Here is a 13,674-nt window from a genome sequence, read left to right on the forward strand (position 1 = left end):
TCATAAGGGCATGATAGTAATTAAAGATGAATGAACCTCAAAAGAGTCAAGCTTGCATGTAGTTTGAAGTCTTTAGTCACAATGCGTTTTTTCCCAGCTAGAGTACAGTACAGAGCTAAGCACCTTGTTAACATAATACAGCATGGTTTTACCAAATAACTCAGAAAGAGCATTACCTTTTAATTTTTTTAATTTTTAATCTTTAATTTTTGTGGGTACATAATAGGTATATGTACTTATGGGGTATATGGGATATTTTGATACAGTCATACAGTGTGTAGTAATCACATCAGGGTACATGAGGTATCCAAAACCTCAAGCATATCCTTTGTGTTACAAATGATCCAATTATAGAATGTTACTTCTGAATAAATTACCTCAGTTCCTCAATATGGTGATTATTATTATAGTTATCCAAAATTAATCAGTGTCCTTCATATACTACGCAGGGCTGGGATGAGAGAGAAGTGGATGAGGGTTGGGTTGTACAACTGCAGAGTCAGAGCCTGTCTTCACTTGAAATTTTGATATTTTCTTCATCGTAAATTTTTTGCATTAATTTTGATACTTTTAAAATAATTCATTAAAATATAATATATCTCGATTACTGAGTTTTTTGGCATCACCTTAAATTTTGCACCCAAAGCGAGAGCCTCACTTGCCTCACCCTGGTTCCAGCTTTGATTTCTGAGTGCTAGAGAATCATTTTTTATAAAGAAATAGTGAATCCTTCCCATCAGGACAAAAACTTTTGAGCTTTATTTTTGTTTTGTATTTCTTAGTAGTGAAGATGAGTTTACAAAAGCCCTTGTACACTTGTTTTCTCCTCTTGTCTTATAAAGACCAGCAACATTTTGGAGCATGTGATCTCAAATTTTTGACCTAGCCCAGTGCAGGAAGGCCTGTTTCACATAGTCCCACTCTAAAAAAGAACTTGGTGATAAAAAATTGGAAGAGAAGAGAAAAAATCAGTAGACCTGTTGCTAGCAGCTTTTGTGAACTGCTTTTGCTTCATAAGAGAAGATCCTGTAGTTATATTTACGATTTTAAGCTATAAAACTATTATATATCCTATAATTTTTTTTTAAATCCAGTAATTTAATTACATTTACTTTGCTAGTATAATTCAAGTAATTTAAATAGCAAACACACAAAGCTCAGGCAAATTATCACAAATAAAGTTTTATTTTTCATCAGATTTTGAGGGAATGATGTATAATTCTGCTCTAGAATAGGCATATTGATGATGGTCCTTGGAACTAGTTGTTGAAAATTATAAACTGAGAATCTGCATTATAGACTCTCTGTGGGTTAGCCCAACAACCCACAACAAACTAAACTGTGACGTTTAATCCATAGTAATTTACCTTTAAAATGCATAGATGGCGAGAACTGAAAACCATGAAAGGTTCATGGCTAATAACAAATTATACATCTCGGAGATGATTACATTTCCTACTACTAGGTAAGCAGAAACTTGTAGGTATTTGCAAACTGGGTGGCAGCTAGACTGCATTGTAAAATACTGATTTAGTCTTCAAGAAAATCTGGTAACATGGTAATTTAAATTTATAAATGCTATATATGTTGTAAAATAAATTGCTCAATATGTAACTAGTAAATAACACTTAGTCATAATAAAAATTAAAGTCTAGGGAATTATTAGTTGTTTGCTCCTATGAGCCATAGAAATGGCTGGTATTTTCTGATAATTTCTGACCATCCTGGAGGCCCATATTTGGGAATCACTGAGAGAAAATTATCTGATCACACACTCTAGTATGAAGCTCCTTGTCTCATATAGAATATAACCATGATTCATTAATTAACTCAATAATTCAACAAAGATGGGCAGAATGTCTCCTCTCCATTGTCAGTGCATTAGGGGATAGGAATAAATATATATATATTGCAAGGCTATGTTAAATGCCAGTTATCCTTTAAATATAGGCTACTCCATGGATGGGAACATGGATGGAGGAAGTAGTTGTTCAGAGCTTTTGCAGTTGTTGGCCTTCCCAATACCCTTCTCCTGCTCTCAGGGGTATAACCCATATGGCACATTTGTCAGAACTGGAAAGATCTCCTTCCTCTCTGTGGAATCAGTGCCATGCTGCAACTCTATTTCAGCTCCTATTCCTTCACTGGTCAGGCGCCCTTGTAAGCTATAACCTGTACGACTGCAATGAATTAAAGGTTTATATCCTCTCACATTCGAAAATTTGTATATTAAAACCCTAACCCCCAATGTGATGGTATTAGGAGGTGTGGCCTTGGAGAGGTGATTAGGTCAGAAGGGTGGAGCCCTCATGAATGGGATCACTACCTTTAGAAAAGGGATCCCAGAGAGCTCTCACCCATGAGGATATAAGGAAAAGACAGAAGTCTGCAACCAGGAAGGGGACCCTCACCAGAACGTGACTGTGCTGGCACCCTGATCTCGAACTTTCAGCCTCCAGAACTGTGAGAAAAAAAAATTTTGTTGTTTATCAGCCACCCAGTCTATGGTACTTTGTTAGAGCAGCCTGAACGAACCAAGACAGCAGTTTACCGTAGCCTCATGGGCTCTTCTTTCTCAACCTTCAGATTTCTGTTCTTATGTCCTTTCCCCAAAGAGACAACAATATGCCTTTTATGGTGCTTTCCTATTTTCTATGTTGTTCAAAGTACTTTTCAAACACCCGCTCAGATTGGTCAGATAAAATACTTTCAAAACAAGAAAAAGCAGGTAGTATTCTTTATTTTTGATAATGTGTATAAAGAATCAGCTAGGTGAATGAATTTACCTAATAATTTTCACTAGGAACAGGCAAAGCCATGAACCATACAAGTTTGTCACTTAAATGTGTGACCTTGGGCTCTCCCTTCCAGGTGGCCCCTTCGCCTTCTCTCCCCAACTCAAAGAGGCCTTCCATATCCCATTCTTAAGGAATGTGTTGCCCAGGTTCATCACACCCAATTATGGGATGCTATATTTAGGAAATGCGTATTGCCATAGGAAATTCTCTCCCTCAGAAATAGGTTAAATGGAGGGATTCCCTAGGGAAAGCCAGAGGGCAGGGAGGATATTAGAAGCAGGTAGGTTTTTCAGTCCCTGAATTTGCAGTATGAAGGTCTCCAATGTGTGAGGGTCTCCTCCCACATACACCTCCCACAGTGTGAGGAGCCTTTCCCCCATGGGATGCACTTGTGGTCACACAGAACATAACAGGAGGAGCTGGCAGCATGAATGAGGTTTTCTGAGACTAGTCAAACAAGTTGGAGACAATCCATAAAGCTACCATACATCTCATTTTACTCCACACAAACATTTATACAGTGCTGGGCAAAAGTCATGGTTTTAAGCTTATATAGTGTGGGAGCTCACAACATAAAAACATTTTATTGTAAAACTTTTAATTAAGATACTACTAATCTGTCTCAGGTAAATCCATTTTCACAAATAAGATTGTTTAAAATAACATAGTCGTACTTAGGTAGCAAATTAATTTAAGTATATACATCACTTATTGGTGTGTTTTCATTTACTTACTCAGAAAAGTAAACCTCTCTCTTTCTAAAATGGCAGTTGAATTTATTGCCATGACATTTAAAGGTCTTTTAAAAAGTTTTAAATATAAGCTTATGTAAAATTTTGCTAAAGTTTTTGAAGTATTACGTTAACATTTATTTAATAATTATCTCACCCAGTTTTGGAACAACTTTAAAACTAATTCAAAAAATAAAATGTCCAAACAATAAACAAAACTCCAAAACCTCAGACTCAATTTTGTATTGATCTTGACTATCGTTAATCTAGAAAAAAAACAAATGTGAGCATCATTCTGTTGTGGAAAGGATACTTAATTTTACAAGTAAACAGAAGTTCATCTAGTCACATGGAATTAAGAATCCAGGAAGATCAATGTAGTGAACCCAAGATTTTCATCATAGTTGAACTCAAGATATTCATCACTTTAAACACAGAGACAAAACAGTATTAACAACCAATGTTACACAAATTAAATCTACACAAATGAAAACCATACCATCTGCCCCTATTTCAAATTTCTATAAAACGGGTCATGTGAATCTAAAATCACACTATAAAAATTTGGTTTTGGCCAAATGAAGTTCTTTTGTGAAAGACTCACAGATCTTTCAGCCCTACTGAGCACTAAATCAAGCTATTTATTTTTATACACTCTGCTGAACTTAGACAATGTTTTTTGGCATTTTGAAAAATTACTAAAGTTCAACTTTTTACACATTTGTTCAACATAATCTAAACTTTAATCTCATTCCCACTTTGAAATCAAACCTCCTATTTACTTTATTATTCTTGTTATCACTGCCACACTGAGTGTTTCAGAACAAACACGGCTTTCTTTGGATCGCTATGCATTCTAATTCATTGCCAACTTTTACAAGCCTTTTCCACACATGCAAAGAGAGAGCTGTAGAAAATCCACATGACAACAACAACAATAACAACAAACTTTTGGGAAAAATATTTTACTTGAGATTAGTTGCTTGCTCATCAAGAAATCATACATTAGAAGATACATTTACAGGATATAGAAAGGCTGCCTGTTAAAAGCCTTCAGAACACATTAGTAGGACTGCTGGTAGTAAGACAAGAGATTTTTCAGTTCTGATACAAACTCCCCAAGGTTTCTGTAGGATGAGATTACTTCCCCCACCATAGAAAACCAGGAGCACTCTTCATACCATAACAAGGTGCATCTTGGACAGTTCCAATCAAGGATTCTGAGGCATCAAGGAAAGTCACAAAAAGCTGGTAATTTTCAAGGCTTGTCACCATCCACACTCAGTAAAACCTGTAGCTGCAAACTGAAAGGTTGTCGAGTTCTTACAGCCCTTGTCAGATTAGTCAGGGCTCTACAAATATCCAAACCCAGCTTCCAAGATGCTCTTTGCAGTAACACTTAGAAATGAGTTTACTGCCAAGTAAGCCTATTAACAAATGAAATGCGCATGGACAAGAGTAACTAACATTGCTTAAATCAAAACAGATCTTGACTTCCTTACCTTAATACTAGGAAGCATAGTAGCTTTGTTTTTGTTTTTGTTTTTTTATAAGGGGGTACTGAAGTTTGTTCAACAGCTGCAGGCCTTGCTCAGCCCCCTACTCCACAGGGAATTAACCGTCACATTCCAGCCCTGTCATCAGAACAATGAAAGGTGAATGTTGTGCAAAACAGCTTGGGACCACTAACTGATGATGTCATTCCTCCCTTATATGGCTCATTATTGTGCAGATTTACTTTGGTCTGTGAGAAGGGGTGGAGCTGCCCAAGACTGGAAGGGAAGGCAGCTCTTAAGAAGCAAAGCAAGTGAACGGGAATTACACTCCACGCTAAGGGAAATGCATTGGGAGAGGGATACAGCTGGGGAGGAAGAATGAAATAAAGAAAAGATATGCAGAAAATGTCAAATGGGCCTCACTCCCGATTTTTCAAACTAGCTAAACTCTATACAGTTCTATTCAGCACATATTGGAATTTAAATAGGGATCCCACTAGAGCCTAATCTATGATTCAGCCAACAGGAGAAAATTCATGTTTCAACTAAAATGCCAGTTAATGTACATGGTATCTAAATGAAAACACTACAGTATGGGCTACAGAATGCCAAGTACTTTTCATTTTAAAAATCATTTTGTCTTGAATTTTTACTTGAATTTTTTTCCCTAAGTGTTTTTAAATGGCAAAAACTGCTACCCGCACAAACAAAAGTAGGTGAATACATGCAGCTAAAGTTAGAAGAATATCTGTATCATCATTTATATAAAATGTTTTCAAAAGCTTCTATCATCTTCAAATCAGTTGTCCCTCTTCTCTGTTTTTTCTTTTCTTTTTTTCCCATTGTTTCTTTCCTCCCTTCCTCCCTCCCTCCTTCCCCTCATTCCTTTTTTCCTTCTTCCTGAGAGAGTGTATGAGTGATAAATCTAGTCAAAAAGCCATTAGGTAAATTAAAAATTCCAGTATAATTTTTTCTAAGCCATATGCATAGAAATGTATGTCATTTATGTTATGAAATTTCACTTCAATTACAGAATAAAAGCACAATACCAGATAAATTAGTCAAATTAACTTTAAGTTAATAGAATTAAATGTTTGCAGAGCATTTTTAAGTCTTCAGATATCTTTTATACTACATAAGTATAAGCCATTATGTTATGGCATATGGCATATGACAGAATACGAAAAAAATAACATCAAGATCATTGCTTTCTTACATCCCTAATGTTCAGTCATGCCCTTTTCTTTAAGAATATGTCTAACTTCTTAATAGCCTGAACTGAATATATTATTGCATGTTTAAAGGTTGTAGTACTAAATAAATGTGTTTTCATTACAGAGTTATAATCAAATAATGTAGCTTTCTGTAAAAGTTACATAAAGCAATGTTCATTGTTAAGGTAAAATTACAGATACTAACCAATTAGTTATTGTTTTGTTTTTTAGCTATTTTTTAATATGGGTGGGGAAACTGACATTGAAGAAGAAAACAAGAAACTACTGCCACTGCCTGGCAAGGCTGCACTAGTGCTGGGGGAAGAGGCATCTTGGCAATTGATTGATAGACTTAATCTGGGCTTGGCAACTACTTGGAAGATAACCAAAGGGTATATTTTATAACTCTGTGGCTTCAGTTAACTCAGCTGTATAACAGGGATATGGGTTTTAACTTACAGGGTTGTTATAAGAATTAAATATAGTAATGTAAGTCAAGGCCACAGAATCTGATGCGTAGTGGACCCACAATATATAATATGTTTCTGCACAGTTTAATTTTGATCATGGTAGGCAGTTTGTGAAAATATAATCTTTTGGTCTAATTTTGACAAGCAACATAAACCCATGTGAAAAAAAAATGGGAATCAAGGGGTCAGGACTGATTATATAGTCAAGTGGCATCTTGTACTCAGTTTGCTTCTAATGATTCAAACTTGAATTATAGTCCTGGGGAGGCATTGCTCATGTTCAAGCCATATTAAATCAATATTTAGAGACAAATGATAATAGCAAGGGGAAATGTTTTATTACCTTTAAAAAACCTTTTTAAAAAATACCACAAACGTAATCACAGACAGGTTTTTTTCCCTCCCTGTTTAATACCACTAAATGATTATATTCAAAGTTAATTTAAAAGATTCACTCAAAATGGCTATATTTATTATAAATTAATTAACACTCCCTTGGCTAAATAACATTGTTTATTAGAAGCCTCTTGGAACCCAGAGACGTTTAAATGGTGTTGTAACCCTCCCTAGAGTTACAGTAACAAGAAACGTCCCACTATTAGCTTCTGAAGGGCAGGGTTCTTTCTGTGTCTTTCTGTTTTCAGGAAGTATCTTGTATTCACTCATTCAACAAATACTTAATTGGTTGCCCACCAAGGACCAGACATTGTCTTAGACACTGGTACCTAATTGTTTTTCTATGAATCATATACAACCTTTCTTCAACTCCTTATTAACTGAAATGTACACTACAATGTAATATAGTGCATGTGGAAAGTATTATTGTGATTATTGGTCCCTAGGTCGAATCCTAAGTCCAGTTATGAGTGGGAATCTTCTAAAAACAATTACAACTTTTTAAAGCACTGGATCCTAGAGATAGAGTATCCAGGCTCCTATCATCCTTTAAGTAACTGGTTGCCATTAAGCATTATGACCTGACCGAGTGACTCTTTAAAACAAGTCTTCTTTCAGTTGCTTCTTTTTCAAATTGATAAGGAAAAGAGATGTAAAGAGGACATGATTCCTGAATTATGAAAAAGATCTAGTTTAGCATATGGCAAGTTGGAAGTTTCTCAACGTGTTTGGGCAATCACTGGGCTTGCCAATGCAATATGCTTTCATCTCACGAACCTTTTTTTTTTTTGTAGCAGAGCAGGATGTGCTCCAGAATTTCAAGAAATGGAGGCACTGCAGGGCTGGAGTGAGCAGGCAGGAAGAAGAACATCATAGGATATATAGAAGCGCTGCACTTGCCTTCTTCAGTTGGGGCAGAGGTGCATTCTTCCAGGATGCCACCTTGGAAGCTTGGAAATGGTGTATCAAGTCTGGACAACAGTTCTTCCCACAATTACGCCTTCTTCCTTGGGAGTAACATGATCCAAAACTTACAGTATGTTACAGATTCCAGGAGAAGTGAGAAAAATCTGAGAGCACTGGAAAGCTGAGTAAATCAGAAAGTACTGGATGGAGGAATGGTAGTGTAGATAAGAACACTTTCCTGATTTGAATACAGGATTTTTACAGAAGTTGTTGTGTGTTATTTAGTCACAATGTACTAAATGACAAAGACTAGGTAGACTAGAGCATTCCTCCCCTCTAAGAGCATGCTGGATGTAGTGCAGTCATAGTCTACCATTTCCTGTTTCCTTCATACTTCAGGTCAAATGAATGTGCTTCCTTAAGCATTTAAGAATAAAATAAATAAAAGGAACTCTCAGTGACCTCTTATATGATATTAGGAGCTATGCAGAAAATATTTTTTAAAATCCTTAAGGCACAGCATTTCTGAACTTAAGAGGAATGAGTTAAGACTAAGTAAAGTTGACCTCTTCTTTTCAGTTAAAGCTCACATTCAGCCCCTGAATAATATTTGAATAGTTTCTTGGCTAAGAGTTCACATCCAAGAGCTGAATATGTTATGCACTGAGCATGAAAGACCCAAACTTTGATTAATCTTTTTTGTTCAAACTTTTCACCACCATGAAGCACTTTCCAAACACAAGCATTCTTGGAAAAAGCGTGCACACACAGTCAAAGAGCCAGAAGAGGAGCAATCTCCAAACATTGAAAACACCACCTTCCCAAGTTTCAACCTCCTCTCTGGAGTCCCAGATTTCTAATGCTAATCTGACTACCTTCTTCCACTCTAGAAAAGAAGTAAAAATACAAAAACAATGTAGTTATTCACTGTAGTGATACAAGACAACACATTTTTCCAGCACTTTCCTTTCTTAACTTTTTCTTGATGTATAAGTTTATGCAAAAACAATATTTACTTGTTATTTATTGTGATGACAAATCTCTGCCAATTTAGAGCAGAATTCCCAGAGTTTTTTTATTATAGAAGAATAATCTCACATCACTTTTCCATACCCGATTTTGTCCATGAGGCTGAAATAAGCGATTAGATCAATTAAAAACTCAAACCAACTAGTCTGGAATGCGGGGAACAAAAACTCCCCTCAGTTGTTGGAAGTGTTCACTTTTAATACAGTTGCTTCTATAACCTGGATTAATTTATTTTCTCTGAAATGTATGCATCTCACTGATGCTTCAATTCATGAAAAAAAATCCATAGGAGACTTCGATTTTGCATTTCTGACATAAAGAACGTCTGTTAAAGTTAGAATTGATCTACAGTTAATCATTACAGTTGCCTGGATTAGTGATAGTTTCAGTGTATTGATAGGTCAGAAAGCATTTTTAAAATCTGTTACGACAAAGCAGTAGTTGTTCACTGTCTAAATGTTTGTCACGTGGCTAGACTCTGAGGCTGTAACTACTGATGGAAAATTTGTCTGTTAAAGTCCCGTTCTAACTGGATTGTTTGTTATTTCCTGATGATTTTCATTGTGTGTTTCTTAAAATGTCTCATCTACTCTGGTTCCTGAGGACTGTCTGATTAATTAATGCTTATTTATCTCTCTGAAAAATAGGCATGAATTTTCATCTATATACAAAAACTGAATCACTCACAATCTACTTTCATCTAGAAATTATAGGGTAAATCTGTGCTAGACTTTCAAAATAAGTAAATTTGTATCTGGACTCTGCTAAATAACACACAACAACTTCTGTTAAAAAAATGCATGCTTTTAAATCCTTCAGTTTGGTAGATGCTAAATAACACACAACAACTTCTGTAAAAAAAAAAATGCATGCTTTTAAATCCTTCAGTTTGGTAGACTATTAGGCACAGCTCTTCATATTCGCTTTTTTTCCTCATTTAAAGCAATTTGTTTTATGCAGCTGTTGGGAAAAGAAAAATAATATTCTACAGATTATTCTAATAAGTAAGGTTAAGCTGTGTTTAATCCTTTCAAGATATAAAGTGTGAGGAGGCCAGGCGCAGTGGCTCACACCTGTAATCCCAACACTTGGAAGGTCAAGGCAGGTGTAAGGCAGGTGGATCACTTGAGGTCAGGAGTTCGAGACCAGCCTGGCCAACAGGGCGAAACCCAGTCTCTACTAAAAATACAAAATTTAGCCAGGCACAGTGGTGGGCGCCTGTAGTTCCAGCTACTCAGGAGACTGAGGCAGGATAATCGCTTGAACTTGGGAGGCAGAGGTTGCAGTGAGCTGAGATCACACCACTGCACTCCAGCCTGGGTGACAGAGCAAGAGTCTGTCTTAAAAAATAAATATATATATATATATATATACACACACACACACACACACACACACATATACACACACACATATATATATACACACACACATATATACACACACACAAAGTGTCCTGTCACTTCTTTTTATTTTTTAAATATACAAATTTATAGAAATACAGCAATAAACTTATGACCTTAGCAAAATAACTCCAGCACTTCCTCTTCCAAAGGATGCTTCTAGTTACCACATATTTTATTTCTCATAAGATTTTATATGGCTAAAAATCATAATATTGCTTTTTAAAATGGAAAGTAAGCCATGATTTTCCAGCTATATATTTCATAGTTTTATTTTATTCCTCAAATATAATTTTTTATTACAAAGAATTTATCTGTTCTTTGGAAACTTAAAATGTAAATGCTAAAGTTTCTTCTGACACAAACCACAACTCTTATATGGATGGTTCCCCTGAAATGGTAGACATTAGATTAGGTCAGGGGAAAATACTCTCACTAAAATACGATGAGTTGTTCCCCATGTTTACAAATAAAGTATAGGAGCCATACAAAAAGATGACTATAATAATGGTCATTACTAAGGGACCCAACTTGTGCCAACTGATTTGGAATGCCATCTTTAAAATATATTACATTTTTATATCTATATAATCTTATCTCCAGAAGCTCCATCAGCTCTAATGGTCTGTCCATGTACCAATACCATGCTATTTTATGAACTGTAGCTTTAAAATGAGTTTTTGTTTTTGCTGGAAAATTTTTTGTTTCTACTTGTTTTTGGTTTCAAAATTTGACTATTTTTCCTTATGGGTTTTTGGTTTTTTTGTTTGTTTGTTTGTTTGTTTGTTTCGAGGTGGAGTCTCACTTTGTCGCCCAGGCAGGAATGCGGCGGCATGATCTTGGCTCACTGCAACCTCTGCCTCCTGGGTTCAAATGATTCTCCTACCTCAGCCTTCCTAGTAGCTGGGATTATAGGCACACACCACAATGCCCAGGAAATTTTTTTTTTTTTTTGGAGAGATGGCATTTCGCCATGTTGGCCAGGCTGATCTCGAACTCCTGACTTCAAGTGATCCACCCACCCCGGCTTCCCAAAGTACTGGGATTACAGGCATGAGCCACCATGCCCACCCAGCCGCTTATGTATTTTTCATATGAACTTTAGAATCCCTTAATTTAGTTCCCATACTTTAAAAAAAGGTATTTTTAGAATTACATTAAAAATTTGATATTAGGATTACATTAAATTTGTGAATTAATATTGGGAGACTTGAGGGGTTTTGTTTTGTTTTTGTTTTTGTTTTTTTTGGTTTTTTTGAGACAAGGTCTCAATCTGTCACCCAAGCTGGAGTGCAGTGGTGTAATCTTGGTTCACTGCAACCTCTGCCTCCCAGGCTCAAGTGATCCTCCCATTTCAGCCTCCCAAGCAGCTGGCACTACAGGTGTGTGCCATAACACCTGGCTACTTTTTTTTTTTTTTAAGATGAGGTTTCACTATGTTGCCCAGGCTGGTCTTGAACTCCTGGGATCAAGTGATCTGCCTGCCTCAGACTCCCAAAGTGCTGGAATTACAGGAGTGAGCCACTGTGCCAGGTCTTTGACATCTTTATGATGTTGAGTCCTCCAGTCCTAGAATATGATCCTTTCCATTGGTCTCAGTCTTTTTCATGTCTCTATGTAGCATTTAAGATTCTTCTTTATGTAGGTCTTTCACATTCTTAGCTTTATGCCTAGATGTTTTATATTTAATATAGTTTATATGTAATATAGTTTATATTATTTTGTCATTTGGAAATATGAAAACTATTGATTTTTTGCTTATTGATTCCATGTAATTTTATACTTTGCTACTTCCCTTTATTGACGTCTCTAACTGCAGTAGGTTTTCAGTTTTCCTGAGTCTACATGTAATTAAATACAAAAACAACTACCCTCAAACAATAGAAGAGTTTACTTTTGCTACGTATTGCATTGTTCTCAAAATGTCTTAGTTTGATAAACTGTAAATCATGAGTTAGTGAAATTTGTATTGTTTTCCTGCAAGAGTTTAATACACAGATAAGTAAAAGAAATTATCCCTTTAGGTATTACATGTTATGCCTTATGAATGGGGCTATATATTCATTATCTCATGAACATAAAATGCTATGAGATAGGTACTTAGTTATCCCCATTCTATTTAAGAGGAAACCAAAAATCAGAGAGGTTAAATAACCTATCCAAAGTCATAGACCATAAGTGATAGACTTAGTAACTGAATTCAGAGTTATCTGTCTCTAAATGAAATGCAGGAGACTAAGAAAATAACTGTCTCTAGGTGACAGATTTCATGAGGGTCTCACACTGTGTAGCTAGAGTAACCTAGAGAAGAAATTGACTGCAGTTGAAGAGGTAAAACTTAGTTCAGATGATCCTCTGAAGGTCACAAGATATTTAGAAGCACATCATATCTAATCTGAAATGCCTCAATACTGCATTATTTCTCCTCAGCACACATACAGATTATTTTACCCATGAAGTGGTACTAATTGCAGGCCTCATACTCATGTGTGCGAGAAATACAACGATCTTCATTTTTCTATATCTTTTATAATTTCTATTTGGGGTCCCATTCCACAGGTGACAGAAACTTCATCTTAGTTAATTCTGGGTATGCTCACCCAAGCCTAGTTTCCTTTCATAAATTCAGACTTCAGTCAAGTCAGGATCTCCTGAGTTCATTCTAGGGCTTCAAGTCCTCGTTTCTGGAGTGTGACTAACTTCTGGAACCATCAAGAAGGTGGCTGAGAGGTCATCTGCTCATCATTCTTCCACACAGGCATCCTCTGAGATGCACACTGTGGTCTCTGATCTCAGTTGCCAATCTGTCCAAGTTGCTGATCCAAGTCAGTCGCAGTTCCATGCTCTTGACAAGCCCTGCCTCAGCTACTTCCATGGCCTTTCAAAGGCATAGGGAAAAATCTAGATATTCTTTTAGAGTGGCAGGAAACTGAGGCTGTATCAAGATTTCTCCAACTAAACATATTGGACACCATTTTTGCTCTTTTTCTCCTGAATTCATGGAGGGACCAAAGACTAATTTGTGCCTCTCAAAATTCATATGCTGAACCCCTAATCCCCAATGTGCTCTAATTTAGAGACAGGACTTTAAGGAGGTGATTCAGGTCAAATGAGGTCATAAGGTTGGAGTTCTAATCTGATAGGATTGGTGGCTTTATAAGAGTTGGAAGAGAGTGAGCTTTCTCTACATACATGTGAACTGGAAAAAGCCCACGTGAGCACAAAGGGAGA

At 36.3% G+C, this 13,674-nt stretch overlaps 3 protein-coding genes across 10 annotated transcripts in view; all 3 read right to left on the bottom strand.

Moving 5' to 3' along the window:
* Positions 1 to 13,674, bottom strand: part of COL12A1 (collagen type XII alpha 1 chain) — a 1,021,934-nt gene that overhangs the window by 255,709 nt on the left and 752,551 nt on the right. The gene's annotated exons all lie outside the window — the stretch shown is intronic.
* The window catches only part of LOC126952142 (cytochrome c oxidase subunit 7A2, mitochondrial), a 1,153,643-nt gene that overhangs the window by 95,155 nt on the left and 1,044,814 nt on the right, over positions 1 to 13,674 (bottom strand). The window lies entirely within an intron of this gene.
* The window catches only part of FILIP1 (filamin A interacting protein 1), a 200,570-nt gene that overhangs the window by 39,686 nt on the left and 147,210 nt on the right, over positions 1 to 13,674 (bottom strand). The gene's annotated exons all lie outside the window — the stretch shown is intronic.

This window comes from Macaca thibetana, chromosome 4 (genome assembly GCF_024542745.1).
Source record: "Macaca thibetana thibetana isolate TM-01 chromosome 4, ASM2454274v1, whole genome shotgun sequence".
In the NCBI taxonomy this organism is placed as follows: Eukaryota; Metazoa; Chordata; class Mammalia; order Primates; family Cercopithecidae; genus Macaca; species Macaca thibetana.